Below are 22920 nucleotides of genomic sequence, written 5' to 3' on the forward strand. Positions count from 1 at the left end.
CCAGCTTGTGTCCAGGCTTTCCTCATTTGCCTTCAGGGAATTGGAAAAAAAGGTAGCTGTGGCCTTCTGACCTCAAACTGAGAGAATTCCAATCTCTCACCGTTCTAAATCTTTGTCTTCTCACAAGCTGTATAGTTTCGCCTCTCCTGAGTTATAAACTATTGGCCTTTCTGCTACTCCTATAGTCATCCAGCCGTTTTATTGTCTCAGTGGGGGTACAGAGTTCAGGCAGCAGTCATCGACCAAAACAGAGGTGAACTGTTTGGGGAAGCATCTTGGCTACTTTGCGAACTTATCTGTCAGACCTGCGGAGGCTTTGAGGGAGCACAAAACAAACACAGGGTGGATTCTATCATTGCAAACTTGCTGTTGATTTTAGTGCACACACAGACACACAAATAAACAAAGGAAAGTTGTTGCTCTTGTTGAAACTTTTATATATCCACCTCTTGATCGAAAGTAAGTAATGTGAAAGGCTGTCTTCACGATGTAGAGATGAATATTCAGTGGAAATATGATCAGAAATTAACAGTCAAATCTAATTGAACTACAAATTCAGATTAAACAGTCTTTAGATGTTTTGGTCAGGCTCCAGAGCTCATGAGTTATATTTTTACTATTTATACTTATAACTATATGAAAAAAACCATCTGATGGCTCTATAAGACAACATAAGTCAAGATTTTTTTCATGGACGCTTTATTAGTTACAATTTTGCACATTTGCAGTATTACAACAAAGGACACTAAAAAAGAACGACGAGTTCCAGATTTAAATTCTGTTGTAAAAGAGTCAAAAAAAAGTCTCAAATCAAACAGTTTTTCATCCTTCCATAACAGCAGCCTGTTGGCAGTTAAGTCATGAATGTAGCCACAGATTTGGCAAACAAATTAGACCCACTTTGAGTCTGTGTTGATAACTGTAGTGAAGTATTTGCATGAGCGAGAAGCAGGTGGCAGCCAAATGAACAAAGTTGTTCTCAGTCAAAAACGAATTCGGGCTCAGCCATAAATCTAAATGATGTTCAGTTAATGCTGCAGCTATTCACACACCAATTAAAGTGAATTTAGGATGCTAATGCGAGATTTGGCAGCAGTGTGCTCGCTGTGATGTCACGTAGGGGTGGATCCCTGGTTGCAGTGACAAGAGAAGACAACTCTTTCTTCCATCCGAGCACAATAACAGCGGGGTTAGCTTTGACTCGTTTTTTGTTAAAAGGCTGAAACAATCGTTGGGAGGATGAATCTGTTTTGTCTTGTCACTGTTTGCCTGCTGTATCCTGCATGCTCTCTGAAGCCTAACTCGCACACACAATAATACTGACTGGAGCAGGCTGAGGCAGGACACGGCAAATAAGTTCTGACACACTTGAATGTAGGTCATTTTTGGTTCTTGTTGGTTGAAGAAATTCTGTCCTTCTGAGGATATAAACTTTGAATACTCAAGGAGCCTCTTTGCCTCTTCTTCTGCCAGCTAGAAATTGGCTCTTTTAAACCATTCAGAGCATGCTGTATTATAAACATGGATGAAGAGGCTGATGTCCTAGAAATTTTTAATTGTTTGCAATAGTAATGCCTGGGAAAACATTCTCTTGACAGGGTGGTTGATCAGTTATGTTGCATTATCTTCAGATCTTCCAAATGTCCCTTGGCTTGCTGGTATTTTTGTCATTTTTACATGCCATGCGGTAGCTGGTTGCCATTGTCATCACGGCAGACTGGGAGCCGGGGAGAGGACGCCAGCTCTGTGCCAGTTGGCTCAAGTAGTAAAAACACAAGGCAGACACAGCACAATTCTAATTTTCATCGTTCCAGACACGAAGGTCACTTTTTTGGCGGCTGCAGTTTTTCTGTGTCCTGTTAGTCAAAGACTGATTCCAAAAGCTATGTATGGATCCATAAACTACTCCCAGTCGACTACAACTCACACTTCATTTTGTCACATGTATATTTAACTGCTAACTGCAAGATTTAGTCCATATACAATATTAAAATGTTGAGTTTCCTCTCAAAATAAGCAACAAACTAAAGATTGAGGTCATTTTATTCATACAAGGTTATGTAACACTTGGGTGAGCCAGGCCCACTCCGGTGATCAAGTTTACAGGAATAGCACAACTCTATTATTAGGACGTAAGCCCCCATCAGAAATGGTAAACAGATAATTGCAAATCTTGTAATATTCATCTTCTTCCAGAATTATATAACAGCATATGTGCAGAAAGAAGTAATGTTGGTTCACTAGAGCCTCGTCGTGATTTCTTTATTTAATGAGTTGGCCCTCATGCCCCAATTCTGCTAAAAAAAACACACACACACACACACACACACACACAAATGCTGCTTTCTTCTTTGCTATGCTACTTTCACTGTAGCTTACACCAAATGAAAAAAAAAATGTGTGTACCTTGGATTATTATATAGCTTTATCAGTTTTCATGCAGCTCCTAAGCCTGTGGATCTATTCTCCTGGTGGTGCTTTGCTTAGTAGACAATAGTCCTGCAAATATCGGGGGCCAAGTCATTATCTTCTGCTCAGCAGGTGTAGACATTATTGGAGTGTTGAACTAATGATATGTAATGAGCTCTCTGTGACACATGTCTAGCCACCCTTACTGTCATGGGGCCCATTAATAGATAACAGCATCATAATTGGCTTCGTTGGGAAGCCAAACCCAAGCTTATAAATTTATCAAATGATATTTAAGTTGTGTTTGTACACTGTATGCAGTTTTACAATCTGTGTTATCCTGCACCGATCCAAATATAAGGTATTCTTTGGTGCATTTAGTTTGTGCAACAACATGGCGATGTTCGCGTACTGATTCTGTGCATAGTACACGCACTGCTGACAAGTGCCCTTTCAAAGTGTGCACATGTACAATTGTCTGTAACTACTTTTCTTTTTTAAAACAAACATTATCCCGTGACTAACAGAGGGGAGAATCATCATTGTTAGTGTTTTCAGTGCGCTCAGTAAATTGAAAGCCCAGGACACAAATACATGGCTGTCTTAAAAATTTATATTGGAAATGGTTTTGATGTTGTACCCCACTGCAAACACTTTCAGCCTTCTGCAGGTCTCCTAGCAACAGCAAACAAAGGCAGGACCCATCTCAAGTTTCCCGTGGAGCGGCCAGTCCGGCGTGCCTTTGATCTTGACTGGGAAAATAGCTGAGTGGGCACTACTCACATTTGTCTTTCATTTACTCCAGCACCCCCACCCCCCTCCCAAAATGTTCACTGAAACAGCCAAATCTTCATCTGTCCCCAGCAACCAATACCCCTCTTGGATAATCAACCATAGCAAGGGAAGTCATTGATGCACTGTTTAGTTAAAATTGGACGTTTTTGTTCTGGAGCATAGTTGGTACCTTTTAGGAGGATAACGTTTTGTGGTTCTTCAATGCAGGAAAGCAAGAGAGTAAACCCAGGGAGTATTTCATCCTTTGTTTCCACTGTCTCAAAGTAGTCTTACTGCAGAATTTATCAACTGGTGCCTCAGGACTTTGAAGTGAAAACCTCGATGAACACATGAAGCATCCATAACTCTGCCTTTCCAAGTGTTTTTTTTTTTTTTTTTTAGCTTTTTTTGAACTTGGACCAAACTGAAAACACAATTTGTATCATGAAAAAAGTCCCAATGCCAGAATGAAAACTGGGCATGCATCGGAGCTGATGTGGATTTTGAAAGTCACAAGGCTGCCACAGAGAGCTCCTATTTAACATTAAATATCTAGGCTGCTCACAGGAAAAATATTCAACACTCATTTCTGGCTGCTTGATAATGCTTTCGAAGTAAGTCCTAAGAATGAAAATATAAATAATTCTCTCATTCTATCCGTAAACATGACCAAGGAACGCATCTTAGGGCTGTTGAATGTTATCTTACTCTGCTCTGCTCTGCTTTCATCCAAAACGGCTCAGACAGCTCGGGAGATTAAACAAATTGAAGTGTTACACACTGTTTTGGTGTAATTTACTGTAATTGATGTTTCTATCTAGTGCCGAGGCCTTCTAAAGCAATTGCTTGTGTTTGTCGGATGGCATGCAGCCCAGTGGGGTGTATTGACAGAGGCTGTTGACTAATACTACTATATTGGCATGTTTTAATGCTCTCCCATTGTTTGACTAACGGACTCCTCTGTAAAGCTAAAAGCACACCTTGCACACTCCAGAAAATGGAGATCAAAGTGTGTTTTATCCTTTTTCTCACTCTGAGGCCATGACCTGGAAATAAATGTGTTCTGCTGATGTGTCCGTAGGTCAGCATGGTTTGTATTTCCTTGTTCTGTGATTCTAGTTACAATATGTGTTCAGTTCACATCTTCCACCACTTTCCCACCAAATTCTTCCCCCTCGGCCTGTAAACTTTTGTGTTGTTGACGTCCGAGTGATTGTTATTAGACCTTGAAATACAATAATCCTTTACAGGAATAGCATGCACAGGGCAGCAGTGAACAACCAAACATTTCCCAATCACAGTAACCTGGTGTACAGTATGTTTTTCAGGATGAGTTGATTCCATATTCACAGATGAAAGAAATACTCAAATCTTTTATGTAAAGTGGTCACAACCTATTTTGCAACAACAATGAATCATACCCCAATGTGAAAACAGTCTGTAAGTGTTAACATGGTCACTCCAAGTAATGAAGTTACAGAGCATAATCATTGAAATTCATAGCTTCCTTCAGCATTACAGACCTTTTGTAGGTGAACTCAAGGTTTAGCTGTCCGATCAATAAATGTACTGTTTTGTCTCACTTTCACCACTATCACAGCATCAGTTTCGGTCAAAACAGGCAGCAGTTTTCAGTGAAAAAGCTCTACAAAACACCACTGTAAACTATCTGCACTGCGTCAAGTGACTGACAGACACACTTAGCAACTATCAGGTGAACATAGTGGAAAATTTAGCAGCTAAAGAGCCAGATATTTCCCTCAGGAGTTGTTGGAGAACACAGTGGAGATCACAAACAGAAAAGGAAAGTGAATATTGAACATTTTCCTGGCAGCCAGAACCGTGACTCCAAATAAATGCCTTACTGCTGGATGTGTAAATAGCCGACTGTTTAATTTGTCATGTCACATTCATAGAAAAGTGAAAGGAAAAAAGTCTCACAAAGAGCTAAAAAAGAAGTACAGCAAGACTTTATTGTAGTATCAGAAGTAAAAGTAGAGAATTTTAGCCTTTTGCTATTGCATATATGATCATGTATCTTAGTAAATTATCATTTATATCGATACATTAATATGTACAATATGCTTAGCAGCTCTCTTCATGCCCCTTGAGTGTTATAGTCGATATGGATATGATTTTATTTGATTATTTTATAAGATCGTATATTTTATATGTCTAATCATAATCAAGTAATAACTGGTAACTATAGCTATAAAAAAATGTTGATATATAAAAGTACACTATTTCCCTCTGAAATTTATTGATACTGAAGTCCAGAAATAGAAATACACACACCTGAGTCTTACAATAGGAACATAAAAGTCAATCTTCTGCAGCAAAAGACAAATAAGGTGAAATACATGAATTTAGAGTTCATATATAGTAAGTTCACTTTGAGTTAAGATGGTTTTCGAAAGCCGTTGTTGCCGAGGTCAAGAATGAACTTTCAAAACCGTGATGAGCATATTGTATTCCACAAAGTGTAATGGTTTCCAGAGCTGTTTTGTTGCTACACACAGACTACTCGTGTGCATTGGGCCCCATGACGGCCAAGAGGCCCCACTGCACCGATGTATTTTTGTTTGGTTTTTTGTGCTTGAATACAATTTGACACTTTTGGTAAATACAGGCTTCAGGCCTGTCACAGTCCCTCTGCCCTGCAAACACATGTCTGTTCTGTGTGGACTTTCAGACTAATGGCCCATTGGTTTAGTTGGAGCACAATGCTGCTAACATCCAGGTTGTGGATTTGATCTCTATTCACACCAGTGGCTGTTTTTCCCACATTCTCCATGCAATGTCTCCTCACCGTCAATTAGAGGGCTTTTTTGCCGCCTACTCCTGCTTCACTCATCCCCCTTTTCACAGCATCAGACATGCTGTTGTGTTCAAGGTGCTATTACCGTCAGACAGAGCTCACTGCAGGGAATGCAACATATAATTCAGCATCTCATACAGCATTTTATTGGTTAATATTTCATAATTTGCATGTTTGTTTTGTTAACAATGCTGCAAAGTTACTTAAATTTAATGTGTGAAAAGCAGCATTTGTACATATATAGAACACGAAGCAGATGTGGTGTGCATGCACGAGCACTTGAAATATAGTGCAGGGCCCAAACAAGATTTTTCACAGGGCTCCCAAAAAAGTTAGAGCAGCCCCGCTTGTATGTTTTTGTGTACTCAATCCTGTAAACTTACAGTTTTTCACAAGAAGTCAGCCACAATTTAGCAGATACATTGCACTTCTGTACAGGTGCATGTAAACATACAGCTTACAATTAATCCAGAGATTGACAAACATCTTACCTGACATTGTTTTGTTCGCCGTATTCTCTGTCAGTGCTGTTTGTGTATTTTTCAGCAGTCTTTAGAGGGCGAGAAAAAAAACACATATTTCATCTGTTGTAGATGCTTGTTTATGAGGAACACTAGTGCAAGCTGGTTCCTATTTTGGTTTGTCAAAGCAAAGAAGCTGCAGAAGAGCAGGTTTTTACATTCCTTTAAGAGCCTTTTATGGAAGCAGCTCAGGTTTTCACATGCAAGATTTTTTATTTTTTTTGGGGGGGGGCTGTTCCACCTCTGCCTTCAGCTGGCTCTATCCTCCTTTGCATGCATTCTACACTCTGAGAAGTCACAATATTTAATGGTTTACAGTCACATTGCTCAGCACTCGACGTGATGCAGAAAGCAACCAGCTACTAGCTTGACAACAAAACAAAAGCTTGCGATCTGCTACAACACAACTGAAGTGCTCCAATAAGCAGACCTTTACATTTCAAGCTCTCTTCTGACCTGGAAAGACCAGAATGAGGTTTGCTTCTCTCACCTTCAAGAACTCTTTGCTGAGCGAAAATAGTTCTCTGGGGAAGAAAGGGAAAACATTTGAAGCAGATCTTTCTTCTCGTTCCCTTTCTTTCCCGAAACCCCATTTGAAACCATTTTAGCATATTTATATATAGCACGTTTCTGATTCAGAATCCTGTGCAAAAATGCTGTTATGCATCAAGTATCATCACATTACCCCGACAAAAAATAAAGCATGTCTTCATGCTTGTCGGCACCAAGCCCTGCACAGAGTTGTTCCCTTCTGATAGCTGCATGTGCCATCTGACAACAATGTTGGGGAAGAGAATGTATTAATATCTTCCTGAGCCCTAAGCATGCACATGTACTGTCACCTTAATTAAGCCATTTATATGCTTATCTAATATAGGTGTCCTAAGAGGTAATTCATACTGGAACCATTTCAGTGTTTCACCTAAGAAGGAAGAGGAACTCCTTTTCCTTAAAAGTGCCATTTCAACATTTGCTCAATAAATTATATATGCCAATGTACTAATTTGCCTTCTTAAATTTACATTTGCGGTGTATTTCTTTGCAATTCCTGCAGTTAGGAAAGTATTAGCATAGTTTGAGCTTAGAATCGCCCTATTGGACTGCTTTTAAAAATACAAACCATGTTTTTTATATAAAACTCAGACTGGTTAATGACAATGTAAGTTTAAGTGTGGTGAGTTGTGGTTTGTGTGAATCATTTTTAAAAATGACTAAATGTGGCGTACACTAAAGAGAGTGGAGAGCAGTAATACAGATTAGCACTATGAGCGGGAAACAAATGATTTACACTAATTTTAATGCCTCTTCTACCGTTTAATACACTTTCTTACCATCATTTTAATTTATGTTGATGTTACTTTTAATGTGAAGTGATTCGGGCAAGTTCTTCATCCAGGTTACGTTACTTCTTGAGTTCTTGCTGCCATCATGCAAACCATGTCTTAAAGCTGCAGTTGGCAGTAATCTGGAAAGCTCTGATCAACAAAAAACAACAACGAAATAACAAGCAGCCCTGGTTAGCTCGAAATACCCAAAAGTAGTGGGCCTTATATTCACCTTTAGCTTGTATCAGGTTTTGATCCCTCTGTTTGTCCCATTGCACCACACCTCCTTTTTCCACTGGAGACTTGTTGCTCTTTATTCTTTCTCAAATGATCTGCATAAAACGCCCTGTGATTTACATTTCAGGTTAGATTTTCGAAATAACAAAGAGGAAGCTCATAATTCTCTCTGAGACTACTTGAGTTCCAATATCCTGACAGGTTATTATGGGAAAAGAGCCTACTTGAGCTTTAAACAGTCCTTTCACCCAAATCGTTGAACAGAAATTATGTTCTTGTTACACTGGTTCTTGAACAGACCTCTCAGTGAATATTTAAGCGAAAGAACTTGTGTAGTGGTGGAGACAGAAATATCTAAATACTGAATAACAAAACCCCAACTCTCTGTATGTTCAGATTTATGTTAGTGAGAAGATAATAAAGTAATTTAGTTGCACTGACCCATTCACTCAAATCCACTCACTGTATTTTGACCTTCTATTTTCCAGTTATATTTCAATTTTTAGGTATTTTTGAGCACCAGTATTAATTTTTACCCTGCTTTGGAAGAACCACGTGTTTCATGGTTGACTTTCTGCAGTCCCCTGAGCTACTTAAACGTTTCTCCTCATTTGCAGATCATTTGGCTCCAGTCACACTACTACCAGTCTGCAAAAGAGCATAGCTTCATTTTCGTCTGTGAAAGAGGATGTTTCAATGTGGAGGTGTTTCCGAAGAGTGTGTCTTATTTGAGTGGTAAAAAGCCACCTACACTCGCGTACGTACAATTCTTCATAATAACAGAGTAAATCACCAAAGCAGCAGCTACAATTAAGTTTTGCATTTCATGTTTAACCTGACTTAAAACGTAAGGACTCTGAAACGCGCTAAAGTCAAGTGTTGACGTGACATAAATCTGACAAAAGTTTCTCATTAAACTGTTGGAAGCAAAAAAATGCATCTTAACATTTATAGAAATTGACATCAGCGTTTCTTTAAATGTGCATTTAACATAGGATCTGTTGCACTGCAGGCTCCGCGTTAACATCAACCCTCGGGGGATTCAGTACGATGTGTATCAATGCAGTTTTCTGCATTTCGGGAGTTTTCTGGAATGTAGGCTACACCTGCACAGACATAAGAGTACTACAGTTTTTCACGTATCACTGAGGTCTGCGCTATTTTTAACCTCTGAACATTTTTTTTTCACCTCTAGTGCAATGCATTTGGGTTGTTTTTTTCCATTTCAGAAGGTTTCCAATGGAAACTCAGAGTATATACAGAATGTTTAAAGCTCGCATGCCTATTTAGAGTGATGCAAAGACATGTTACACCATCTCAATCTGTCAGCCTATATGCTATGTACACTTGGAAGAAGTCAGTGTCTGTTTGCGCCATATAGAATTATCACCTCTTAACTATATGACATTTCTGGAGAGAAACAACAATCATGGCACAGACGGCGTGGGGGTGGGGTGGCATTTGCCAGTGCTCTCATTGGGGTTCAAAAGTAGAATGTAAAATGTCTGTCTTTGTCTGATCCAACACATTTTATTTTTGTAACTGGGAAATCTGTTCAGGGACCCCAACATTTTTTCCAACTGTCAGAGTGTCATTTGTCAGAAAAAATAAACTGAAACTGATATCCCACCCCCAGTCCTTCTGTATGTTGTGAGGTTATAGCTGTTTCAAACACGCAAGGTGGGGGTGTGTGTGGCGTGCACACGTAAACACAGCAACCTGCCACCTCAAACACACATGTCCTGGTCATCCTGCGGTGCAGAGAGCCCATCTCCTGGCTGCCTCTTTGACACTGTTGTGCCCTGTGGCTTCATCTTGACTTTCAAGAAGCCGAAACCATTTGACTACAGAGCATTGTCCCTCATGATTGAGATGTTAACCTTCAGGGCAACCCCTTGCTCTTTAGCGACTCATTTTTCCTCCCTCTCTTCCCCGTTCTCCTCCTCCTGCTTCTTCTTCTTCTTCTTCCTTTTCACCCTGGTTTCTCTTCGCCAGCAGCCTGCACAGTGAGGCCGCCAAGCCATTAGTGAGTCCCAGCCCTGATAATGAAGCCACAGAGGTGGTCTGAGTTAGTGTGGCACAGGAGCTGGAGCACAGAGGGAAGGTAGATTAGGATAATTACCTGGCCATGGGGGCTCAATGGAGAAAAAAAATGCCTCACTTCCTGCAGGCTTTGATTGGTGAAGGAGCACGGTACAATCAGGTGCGACCCCTGTGCGCTCAAAAAGGAGAGAATAAAGACAAATTACTTCCAATCATCTTTGATAATCAAAACGTGAAATGGTACATGTTGGATTTAACAGTAACTTCTCATTCTTTGTTTTTGCAGGTGTTCTCCGCATCCCTTACATGCATGTGTGTGTCGTTTGTTGTTTATGTTGTTGTGCTTTGGGTCTCTCACACATACTGTAAGGACGTCCTAAATATCCACGCTCGCAGACACTTTGAAGAGCATATGAGGTCAGGTTTTAAATTATGGTCTGATCCCACACCAGGCTTTCTCTCCCCACTCCTGTAAATCCATTTTCCACACAATGCATTTCAAATCAAAGCCGCGTCACCATAACATGCCTTAGGAAACATTAAGCCATAGTGCGTTACTTTCATGTATGATAGCATAGCCCCTGTATGCTTTGATGTGCTCACTTTTTTAATGCTTTATTAATAATAACACATTGGCTCCTTCTCACACCACCATCAGCTTCTGGTGCTCCCTTTCTCTCCTCCTGAGCTACATCCCTCACTCTTTCCAGTGCTGCTTCATCCCTCCCCAGCCCCTGAGTCTTGTCTCAGGATTGGCCTGTTTGTGTTTGGGAGGGGGATTAGAGGGAATGACATGGGCCTCAAGATGAAGAGAGTGACAAAGACCTATCAGAGGGCAGAGAGTACAGAGCGCTGCAGCATCATTGGTTGCTGAGGAAATCAGACACGTCTTCATTTCTTCCAGCCATCCTTCTCCCAGTGCCCAGCTTTCATTTCCTTGCCCGGGGAGGGAAGCATGGAGAGGGTGGGGGATCAGGATTTGAGTTTCTGTTTGTGAGTTTAATTGTGTGTGCACATGTGTGTTTGCTTACATGTTGTGAGCAGTAAACACAGAAATACAGAGGGATGAGCATGTAGACACTGATAGCACTCACCTCCTCCAAAGCTGGCCAAAATACAAAGCAGCCTGCGCATTTCTGGAGCTGCCCTAGATGAACACTGTGAATGGGAAGCCTGATTCATAGACGTGCAGATCTACCTACTGATTCCTGAATTGTTACAGCATTATCACTGGATGTTTTTGCGTTAGCGTTAACTGGCAAAACTATCCCAAAACATACAATGGCTGTTCAGTATTTGCTGATATTTTCTTTCTGACAAATTCAGTGTAATGTTGGCAATTTACCAGATCACTTAGCAGCTCGCCACAATCACGTGTGCACGCTTGCACACAAACATCTGCTGATTTAATTTTCTGCTTTTGTGCTTTCTTTTTGTTCGTGTCCCTTTTTTGATGATTCCTCGCTCTTTCTGTTATGTGGTATTATTGAATCTTGTTTTTCTTGTTGATTTATCATTTCAGCCCACAACTTCTGCACCACAGTTTCTCAAGTCACTCAACTGCAATCTGTGGTTGTATTCTGTAAGAAAATAAATATATTAATATACGGAACAAGCTCATTTCTGTGTGTCTCATTCTTTCCTTTTCAAATGCTCTTCACTGACCTCCATGCGTTCAATTTGTCAGACGTAGCATGCTAGCATGTATGGGCTCACACCAATTATTCAGTGTTATGCAATGTTTTATATACAGATATGACAGCAGTCTGCAGTGGAAGCCCTTCCTAAAGCTTACAGTATGGAGGCTGAGCCTGTTGAGTTTGTTGTGCACCAGACTGTTCTCAGTGTTTGCCTGCTTGTTAGGATGCAGCCAGTTGACTCTGGCTGTCTCCACAGTGATATGACTGGGAGCAGTGGGGCTGGGCCCCAGCCGACTCTCTCCTCCTCGCCCATAATAGATCTGCGTGGTCTGAAGACCCTCTGGGGGCACCTGGCTCCCCTCCCTGCCATCTCTGGCTGAATCGATTGCCGAGGCCATCCCAACGCGGAGACCAGGGGTCAGCTTCAAAGGCCTCCTGCCCACTTCCTGCCACCTGGTGTTCCATTTCGGACGAAGGGTATGTTGCCTTTCCCTTCTCTCCACCCTCCGTTGCCCTTCTGCAAACAGGTTAAGGACATGGAGCCGGCACAGCTCCTCCCTGAGATCTCCTTCAGCCTTCTCCCCAGCCGCCCACATGCGGAGAGAGGGTAAGAGATCAGTCCCACCCAAACACCACACAATCACACCACCGTTTGATGTGAAAATCTGCTTTTGATTTAATTATGGCCTAGGAATGCACATCACTCTACACTGAAGCAATCTGGTCATTTCTGGTTGGGGTTACAATTTCATTTTCGTGGACTGCCAAGTGAACCTAAATCTCTAATCTGGATTTCATATAGTGCATGAGTGACATAACACCAAACAGTGTTTATTGCAAACAATTTAATCACATAATAAAATGTGTACATCTTCCCCACATTTTCATAAATCCAGTCAGTCAGGGTAATTGCCTTTTATATTGGAGCATTAAATTAAGTGAACTTTTTGGCTCTCACTTGAAACATGTTTCATTATTAACTGGTCAGCAGATCTGCTATGGTATGAATATCTCTCTCTCCTTCTCTGTTGGTCAAGTAACAAATGGCAGGGCTATCGAACACACATTTTTATCTCCATCAGGGCTGTCGGACAATTAGCTCCAAGAATACATATTAATCAATCGAGATTTTTGAATTCGTTTATTAAGCCCAGCCATTTTTTCCCTCCAGTACATTAGCAGATCTCAGTATGTCCGCTACTCTTGTGAACAGGGATGAGAAGGAGAAAGAGGGAGAGGAAATAAAGGTCTGATGAGTTTGGCAAAGGGAGGATGGAGGCTGAGACAGATGGCATGAAGTCTGCAGCACTCTGGCGTGGCTCGCCTGGTGCTAAAATCCTCCTCTCTCACATTCCAACAAATCCTACCAGGAGGCTGGGGAGTCTGTCACACCACTCCAAGGATCCACACAGCTCTCCTCACCCCCTCCTCCCCCCCCTTCCCCAACCACCGTCTCTCTCTCCCCCCTTTTCCTCAGGCTGCAGCCGAGCCTCTGACCACTCTGTATCACATTTCTGCCATTTATCCCCCATGTATGTATACATTCACACGTAAACACGTATAGCGATGGGTCACTTGGACCTATGCAGACCTGGTGAGATAAGCAGCACCGGGGGAGGTACAGATAAGAAGGGAGGCCATCTGACTGCTCTTATGGAGAAAGGAACCAGGAGGATGGGAGGGGGGGGGGCCCTGATTGAAAGAGGTGGCCTTTACTGTCATTCCAGTGCAAAAGTCTTATTCGCTAAACACTGTGCCAAATCATGAGGGGAAAGACTTTACAATCCATTTCTATCAGAGGAAGAAAACATAAGAAGCTTTTTTGATTAGTTTCACCACAGCCTGCATCAGCCCGTGGCCTTGAACAGAAGCAGCGCGGCCCAATCTCAGTCCAAACATGCGCTGCTCGTGCCCATATTTCCAGGCTTCCTGTGGCTCCTACAATCCAAAGTGGACAGTAAGTGTGAGCGCGATTACACACATAGCACAAAACCAACAACTGGATCACGGGCTCCACACGACATCTTCATCTCCGGATACTGTACTATCGGATAGCCTTTGAATTTCTAAAGCCGTGCTTTCTTTCACCGTCTCAAAGTGGTTCATCTAATAAGAACAATCTAATTTATTTTACACTATGCTCTCTCCCCATGTCTCTTTCTCGCTGTCTTTCTGCCTGCCTTCTGTTTGTTCTAATGAATGACTTCTGAGATGAGGTGCTGCTGTGAGGAGGTCACACAGGGCTTCAGAATCACATTACTGTTAATGATAATAAAAAGAGCAATCTGTGCAAAACCTCTTGGATGTTTTCTTTTCCCTTCCCATATGGAGTGAATGTTTCATCTGCTATTGTTTTGAATACTGTCACATGTTTGAAAGCCTATGCAATTAAAATGCACGCTAAATATTTGGTGTTTTTATGCAAGAATTGTCTATTGTCAAAAAGAAAGGGTGCTCTGTTGGAAAAAAAAAAAAAAGGTTTACAGTGGTGCGCCATCTGGGTTGCAAAGTACAACACCAAGCACAACATCAGGCATGTCTTAACAACATGAGAAAATACATTCCCATTTGTTGTGCACAGTTAAAGTGCACAACAAACGGAAAAAACACCGACATTACAGCCACAACTTCTGGCAAATGACAGAGTTATGCAGCACCTTAGCTTTGTTGATGTGGTTTTACCTTGTAACAGACAAAAGGTTGCAGTCTCAGCTTTTTGTGTTCAAACTGTGTTTAGCATCATTTAATCTAATAAGTTTAATATAATCTGTGCTGTCAAAGCACGAGTGACATCCTTTCTGATTGTATAACATTTAAGTTTAATTGCAGTGGAAAAACTCACTTTAAAACAGCCTTTGAAAAACTTTTGAGCCACAAAAATGCAAACATATTTTGTCACCCAGCAGCCCCAGACGGCTATGCCCAAGTTCCATCTCGTATGCAGGCTTTATCAGCAGCGGTGCAGGTCATCGGAACAGAATCTGCTCCGCACCAAAGGGTTTGCTGTGGCTGTTTGCATGTATGTGACATTCACAGGCAGATCATCTGTGACTTTCCTTCCCATCGCTGCAGAGACAGAGTTGCTGGCTGTCCTTCCTACGTGGGCAGGGCAGCGTGGTGTCCCCAGGCTCGTTGGCACTGCAGCTGTCACCCACAGGATGGGAAAGTGGCAGGGTCGATGGCTCCACGGCGTGGCTTCTGGCAGCGGCTCTCCCTTCCTGGCCCGGTGAAAGGGCAGGGACAGGGAGCCCTGTCTCTCAGTGCATTGATCGAGGGCCAGCCCTCCATTAGCCACCGTCGGAGCTAAAGGTCAGCTAAGGCCAACGGATGGGCCCTGCATGCGCATCCTATGGAGTGACTCATTCTCGTAGCCAGGGAAGTGAGTCCTTGTCACTTTGGTCTGCACTGCCCCCTGCTCCTGGGTGCCACATGATGATGGCCATTCCTCTCAGAATAGTTGACCCCTCCCTGATGGGTTGATGAATCCTGCTCAGTCCCTTTTTTCCTTTTTTTTTTTTTTTAGTTTGATGTCAGCCACATTATGCATTATTGTTGCTTTTAGAGATATTACCATCTCCTGTCAAATTAAACGAGCCTTCCTTCTAATTTTCTCCAACAGAAATTGCTTAATAAATGAGCAGGCCCTGATTTGCACTGATGATCACACAGCAACACAATTGCATCAAATTGCTCACCGAGAGATGGTGCACCGCATCGTGCTCATCACTGAGTGGCAACTGCCTGGTGTGGTTTACATTAATGCAGCCTGGCTGTGAAAGGGGATAATTGTGCTGCTAAATGCTGTGGAGGCTGACAGGATCCATTTCTCGACTTGTCAAGGGCAGCAGCGATAGAGTGGGTCATGCCGGGGTTTGTGCACACAGAGGCAGACGAACTTATTTCCACCAACATGCATGCACACATGTGGACACACACACACACACACACACACACAGGCAGACAAAATCAGACACACTCCACATAGAGATGATTGTCTCCTGCCTCTGTCAGGTTGTGTGTGTGTGTGTGTTTTTTTTTCTCCAGCCATAGAGACCTCATCCTGGGAAATTGAGCAATTTCTGATTGAAAATAGTGCCGGTAATTAGAGCACTCACTATTTGTAACCACTTGGCATTGCATTAGTATGCAAAGCTGGCAGCTAGCTTATCTTGGGGAAAACGTTTGTTTCCTTAATTGCCCTCTTAGGACAAAAGTGAACGGTGTGGGTGGGGAGGGAAGAGAGTAAAATGTTAACGTGCTGCAATAAGAATGGAGCCTGGTGTGTTGAGGGGATGTGACTCCCTGAACACCGGGGTTAAACTCTACTAATAGGCTGCACACAACACACACACACACACACACACACGCACAGAGTAACAGTGGAGCACTCAAACACCCACATATGGGCACACATTTGCATTGGCACATGGGCTCATGGAGACAGAGACAACAAGACAACTATGATGAGCCCACACATTCCAGGACACATACAATTAGACACAATTAGCTCAATAGACATACTGTACAGTGTGAAATTAGACATGTAAATTTAAACCATTCGACACGCTAATGAATTAACTGACCCCGTCTTTAAACAAAGAATCCATTAGGAAGTAAATCAGGGAACGTTCTTCCTCCTCTTCGCTCATTTAGTTTGACGACTGCTGCTTCTGAAACAGTCAGTCCAGAAAGCTCACTTTCATCTGGTGAAATGAAACTTGATAGAAAAATTACTCACCAGCCTTAGTCATCTACTGAGTGTAAAACTTTCTCTGCATTTTCCACATCTTCCAGCTCATCTGTGTAGCTGAAAAAGTCAGATCTGTTAACAGCTAAGTCCTACATTGTGTCTAATTTCTGCTGGCATTTGTCTTACTGTCACTTTCACAGAGGATCTGAGTCTTTCAGGTCACATTCTGCATCATCTTGGACAATGGACTCTTACATTCATATATTTCCACACAGAAATAACACTTGCTTGGATTTTTTTTTTTTTTAAATAACATGCAAATTGTTCTTTTTTTTGCAATAGTGCCTCCAGAGGCATTTGACTTTGAAGTAGCTGCTAATTCTCCCTGCTTGTTGGACAGGAGCATCGCTCAGAGGGCCAGATAGATCTCTGTTTCAGAAGAAATGTTGTGTAATTAAAGCTCTGCACCTCATGCAAAAACAAAAGGACATATTTACTTTTAATAGCCATCTGTGCACATATGCAATCAGCTTCCAGAATACTCAGAAAACCTGTGCATGTACCTGTGGGGAAATGACGCAAGGTTTTCTGAATATGCTGTCAAGAAAATGCAATTTTAGCTCCAAATCTGCATATGAAAAAAAATTAAATTGATGCAAAATTTGATTCCTGCAGTCAGAAAGGATGCCAGCTTTACATCTTTTGTTCAAACCTATTGGATCATGATATTACTCCACCTCCACCAGAAACATGAAAAAAAATGAATTAATGAAATATAAGACACTGTGAAGAGGTTACGTTGTAAAACTCCTCTTTCCAAGTCTCATCCGTTTGCTCTTAAACGCGCAAAATCATCTCATATTAAGCAAAATCAAAGTCAGTCAGCGCGGCCTTCTAAAGCTGATAGAAACTGTTTGTTTCTTTTTTTTAAACATTTGTCTGATGAAAAATCAAAACATCTGCGAGCGCCAGTGATTCTAAAGCTTTCTTTTATCATAATTATCATAATGAGGACTTTAATACTAATGTTTCCTCGGAGTTCTGTGCCACTGAGGAAGATAATTTCCCTCTAAATCCAGATGTGACACATGGATCAAATGATGATTTATGATTTTTTTTTTTCTCTCCTCAGTCTAACAATGGGTCAGTAATCATCAACCAAACCGAACAGCACTGCAGGGCAATTATTTATTTAGAGGATTTTGATATAAAAATGAGAATGATCGTACTTTGGTGACATTTTGGTTATTAAGTCATTCATCAATAGCCCAGCTACATAATACGCAACAAATACTATCAAACATATATGTATCTTTAGAAAAACTCAAATAACAGAAGCAGGTAGAGGTAAAGTTGTTTTTGCAAAATGCATTTCATCTTTTTTCGTTTTCTGCACAGAAGCGTCTAAGCTACAGGTGGATGGATAATGCAGGAAAGTGTGGGCCTCAGGCCTTCCCACGTTACCTTCTTATTAAAATACGCTTTTTTAAAAACTGTTTTACAATCAGCTTTATTTTAAAAATGATTAAAAGGGTGCATTGATGTTAAATATAGACCGGTGCGAGGTTAATTAGTGTCCGAATGAATGAAGTTTCCTCTTTCATCTCTTTCCTCTCATCTGTTGCATCTCATACTCTCAACAAGGACGCGGACAGCGAGAGAATAAATGAGAGGAACAGGTTAAGAAAATGGATTCATAAAAATAAAATCTCAGAACACATCAAAATAACATATTAAAACCACCTGACGAGCACGAAAGACGCACAAAACCTCTAAAATATTTACAAGAAATCCTAGGAGGATGTGTGATTAAAAATAAAACTCTTCTGTTCATTTAACCAACCAACGGCAATAATCAGCTATTAAACTGTTTAATTCAATCAGTGCAGATGCCTTAAATATTATTTTTTTTAAAACATGGAAATATTTGTATTTATTCCAAAATTAGGGTGTGCACACGCACGGCGGGGACGCGCTCATTAAAACTTCACCGAAATCGCCGATCAATCAGAGCTAATGATTTCAGATTGGGTAATTAAAAGGTGTTCACCGCTGTCTTTGGCTCACAGGTTTGTTCACTTGATGAGCTCCAGACAGCAACAGGATGTTTTCTGTTCTCTTTAAAGGAGCCTCCGACTCACTTCTTGCGTTTCGCCAAACAAACCCTGAACCAACGGGACGCTGAATGCTGCTCCTGAAGGATCCCCCCTTTAGATCAGCTCCGGACCGAGGTCTGCAGAATGTAAGACTTCCTGAAAGTTGTGAGGGCCAAACTGGCTTTAGGAGAGCTCAATCAGTGTCCGTGTGTACACACCGTGTCCAACAAAAGCAGGGGCTAATCCACCTAATTTACACAATGCACAGGGCCCTGTTTACATGGGATATACCCACAGAGGGCCTCAGCCTCGTTCTCCTGCTCCACACACCGGACACCTTTTTTCCCCCTTTCTTCTCTCTCTTATATGATAAAAGACAAAATGAACGATCATCTGTGCAAAGCAGAGAATGTGGCACAACAAAGAGACTAAAAATAGGATTTAATATTTCTGAAAACATCTTTCATTTATTAATTGATTCCATCCGTTCAGCTCCGTTTCATGCGTAAAATGTTCCATTTTAGAATTTTATTCGGGCGTTTTTCTCCGAAAGTTTGCAACCATCCCTTTGCAAAATGCGCAAAAAGTTCACATCAGCTGCGTTTACGAACGAATGAGCGCCTTTTATTTCTCTATCTGTTCCTACAAAAAGCGACACAATCGGCCAGTAACGAACATCGTGGACAGAAGCAGCGAATATTTGCGTTTAGGCCTTTTTTTTTTTTTTTTTTTTTTTTTAGAAGTGCAGCTCATTTGGTACAACTCTCAGCACAGCCCCTAAACACACCACGCAGACGTACAGGAGCACATTTCACCTAAAGGAAGAAGTTACGAAGAGTATTTAAGGTGTGGATGCTGTTTTTGCACCCACACTCAAGCCAAAGCTATTTTCAGAGCCGAAACTGAATAATAAATTATAAAAAACAAAAATAGCATCCGTTTTGTATCTAAAGCTTAAACTCTCAAATAATCAAAATGTCCCAAGCTGCGTTTAATGGCAGCTGGGAGGTTAAAATTATACTTCTATAGTGATCAAAATGTCTTTTACTTGATATTTTTCTTATATCTAAAAGAAATGCGCAGTAACTGAAGTCATTTCATATTTTTGGGTGTGTGTCTTCTAAGCCCACACAAATAATGGCAATTTTCTTGCGATAATAATACAAGATTTCAGATTCCTTTCTGTAGTCATTGAACACATCCGAATAACATCGGCCTCTGCACATATTAAAGCTCAGAATGAACACAAAGATGCATTTTTTCCGAGCTTATAAACTAAGAAGAAACACCACTAATACGAATAAAATCAAGAAAATAGAATACATATCAGGTCTTTTGCTCCAAATGGCCTTTTTAACAGATTGTGCTTTTTTTCTTCTTAATCTGTGTGGTTTATTTAACATTAGTGAAATCCAGGAACTAAAGGGTTAACGGGGTAGTTAAGGGGAACAAGGAGTGACGCTGAAAAGCCTCATTGTCTTTATTTTGTGTCTTTTCACTTCAATCACCTATTGGCTGTTATGGTGAAATAAATGCAGAGTTTCTGGCAGCTGCGACGTTGTGTGTGTTTTTAATTACTTTCATCACACTCCTAGATTTGCTCTTTATTCGACTTACAGCCATTTATAGCCTCCCCCGTCTGGAGGTGTGTTCTACTGCCTCCATAATTGCATTTTTTCTTTCTTTTTTTTCTTTTTCTTCTCCAGAAGGTGGGGGGTTCTGGGGGGTAATTACTTTTGGCGCAGACAGGTAAATTCCGGCGCTAAATTGAAATATTCTGCTTTAATCCTCCCTAAATCCCAATTCTCAGGACACGGGGATGTGAGCAGCTGAGGAGTCATGCGGAGCTCCGGTTGCTTCTTCAGGTGAGCGTGGCGTCGCAGGGGGGCGGAGGATCTCCTCTCTCCGCCATAAGCATAAAACAAGATTACTAGATCTTTATCACCGAGCCCCCCTCCCCTCCTCTTCCTCTTCCTCCTCCTCCACCTCACAGAACTGCAACTTCACAATCTCACGTTCAGACAGAGGATGTTGCATAATAAGTAGGGGGGAAAAACCTGAATTGTAAGTTGTTTTGTGGGGTATTTTAAACCTAAATGAATAAGTCATAAATAAACTTCCCTGCGTGTTTTCCTGACATTTTATTCCTTCAACAAAAGAGCAGCTGAGCTTGTTCATGGAAATGAATGTGGAGATGCTTTACTAAAAACTGAGCTTGATATCTTTGTTTTGCATGTTTTTTCTGAAGAGGAAAGTGCTTGCAGCATTTACTAGATAATAAAAATAACATTTTGTCTTCTTGCAAACAAATATATATATATGTGTGTGTGTGTGTGTGTGTGTGTGTGTGTGTGTGTGTGTGTGTGTGTGTGTGTGTGTGTGTGTGTGTGTGTGAGTGAGAGAGTGATTCCAGGTTTTAAGTGCAGCCTCTCTTACAGGAGCAAAGACTGGTGGAAGTTGTACTTGTCATGGCGCTGCCTGAATTTACCTTCCCCATATCTTTAATTTGTAGTCACCAGGAATAAAAGGCTGAATCTCAGCTCTGGCAGCTCCCATGTCAGTCTTTGCAAGAGTGGGTGACAGAGAACAGCAGAGGCAGATAGCATGCTAAAATCACATCACTAGAGACCCCACATCAAAGTAGACCAAACCTCATATTGAGTGAACTTTTAAGCCAGAAAGACTGTGTGACATCAGAGCACCTAAAATGTGACTGTCATGTTTTTCAAACTTCGCTGAGCACGAGCTCAAAAGACTTGAGAAGTGTTCAGTGGCAAGCACTGTTCAAACGCACACACTAAGATTAGCAGTCTTTGTCTTACAGGAGCCTCAAAGACCAATTAGATTGAGAGATGGGTGTGACGAATTTGTCAAAAATAAGATGATAGATACCACTTTGGCAGTGAGCAAACATGGCTGGGGATTTCACTGAAGCGCGCTCATTGACAAGGCACTGTCAGAAAATGTGTCAGCTTCAGCAGACCTGCCAGTTGACAAAGATACAGCTTGGGATTGAGACTGATCAATTCCCAAACTGCCAACAAGACATGGCTATGATAGCAGCACTTTAGTTTGTGAAGTAAAAAAAGTGCTGTTTGCTTGGATACATTGTCAACTTTTTTATTTGCATCACAAGCCCCCACTGTCCCAAGACACACAAGAGTAAGATGAGGGGGAAAAAAACAGATTGTCATGTTTTACTGTGGTTTCAAAACTTTAACCGCGGTGTTTCAACCCTCCCATGTTCCTGTTAGGATACATTCATGGAAGTGGCCTCTGGTCCACGTGGTTTTGTTGGTTAATGTACACCAATTCAACACGTCTAATAGTTGAGCTCGTATTCGGCCACTATTTCTGAAGTGAAATCCGATACTCAAAGCATTTTCCTCTTCAAAGTAGTCTCCTGTTGTGCTTTGTGACCACAGTAGTGTCAATCTCATACTTTCAAAGCCTCATCTCCGCGTCAGCTTTGAGTAGCTGTCTATACATGCCTCTGAATAGAGTCGAGGCTTTGATGGCTGGTCTGAAAACAGTTCGGAACATTATGACAAAATCTTGAGTGGGAAAACAATTTCCATTGATTTGGCTGCACGTGATATTCGACCTGTGATTTTTTTGAAATCGCTTTTACAAACCGTGCGCTGACGACAACTCAGAAAAAAATCATTCTGCAAGCTCAAATAGCTGTAGGAAGGAAACTCCCAGTCAGATGTAAATTGCAGATCACAACCAGCATCTGTAGTACGTTGTGCAACCAAGAGTCTATAAATCTACGAATATGAACAAAAAATTTGGTTCAAACTTCACATTAACCTTCTTAGAACATGAAGCACGCCGTGTCATGTTTGTAGCCACCACACTGATTTGCCTCAATTAGTGCTGGAAAGATTAATCAATTGATCAAGTTGTCAAGTGACAGGAAATTGTCAATTCTGATCAGATAATCATGGACAGAATGCCAAATATTTGCTGGTGGAGGACAATTCTGATTTTCTCTTTTCATATAATTTCAACCAAACGGTGCCTTAGCTTTTATAAACTTGTACGAACAATTTTTCACATTTTTGCATCAACAGATAAAATTAAGAATCATCAATACTTGCCCTCACAAGTAATGTATTGTCTTGTTTTTCTATTTGAGATGAGTTGCCTTTGTATTGACTTTGCATCACCATGAATCATACAGTCTTGTTTTCACTGATATCACTGATAAAGATATGAGTTGTTCTGGACATGAAAGAGCCCTTAGAGTTGTCCTAAACAGCAGCCATTTGAAAAAAAAGCTGTATTTGAAGCTATGCCAAGTGATTGGGAATAATCAAATGACAATAATCAGAAGAAAAGAGAGGCGATCTCAATAAACTTTG

The 22920-nt window shown here is 41.2% G+C and overlaps 2 long non-coding RNA genes across 7 annotated transcripts in view; one reads left to right on the top strand and one right to left on the bottom strand.

The window, feature by feature from the left end:
- The window catches only part of LOC110951698 (uncharacterized), a 94788-nt gene extending 83041 nt beyond the window's left edge, over nucleotides 1-11747 (top strand). For all 6 annotated transcript variants that reach the window (XR_007944881.1, XR_002595742.2, XR_002595744.2 and 3 more), the window contains one exon: nucleotides 8702-11747. This is a non-coding gene — a long non-coding RNA (uncharacterized LOC110951698). The remainder of the gene's footprint in view (nucleotides 1-8701) is intronic.
- The window catches only part of LOC110951699 (uncharacterized), a 33358-nt gene continuing 18240 nt past the window's right edge, over nucleotides 7803-22920 (bottom strand). Inside the window, exon 3 of the long non-coding RNA XR_007944882.1 lies at nucleotides 7803-12342. This is a non-coding gene — a long non-coding RNA (uncharacterized LOC110951699). The remainder of the gene's footprint in view (nucleotides 12343-22920) is intronic.

The sequence above is a fragment of the Acanthochromis polyacanthus genome, chromosome 10 (assembly GCF_021347895.1).
Source record: "Acanthochromis polyacanthus isolate Apoly-LR-REF ecotype Palm Island chromosome 10, KAUST_Apoly_ChrSc, whole genome shotgun sequence".
NCBI classification, from domain to species: domain Eukaryota; kingdom Metazoa; phylum Chordata; class Actinopteri; family Pomacentridae; genus Acanthochromis; species Acanthochromis polyacanthus.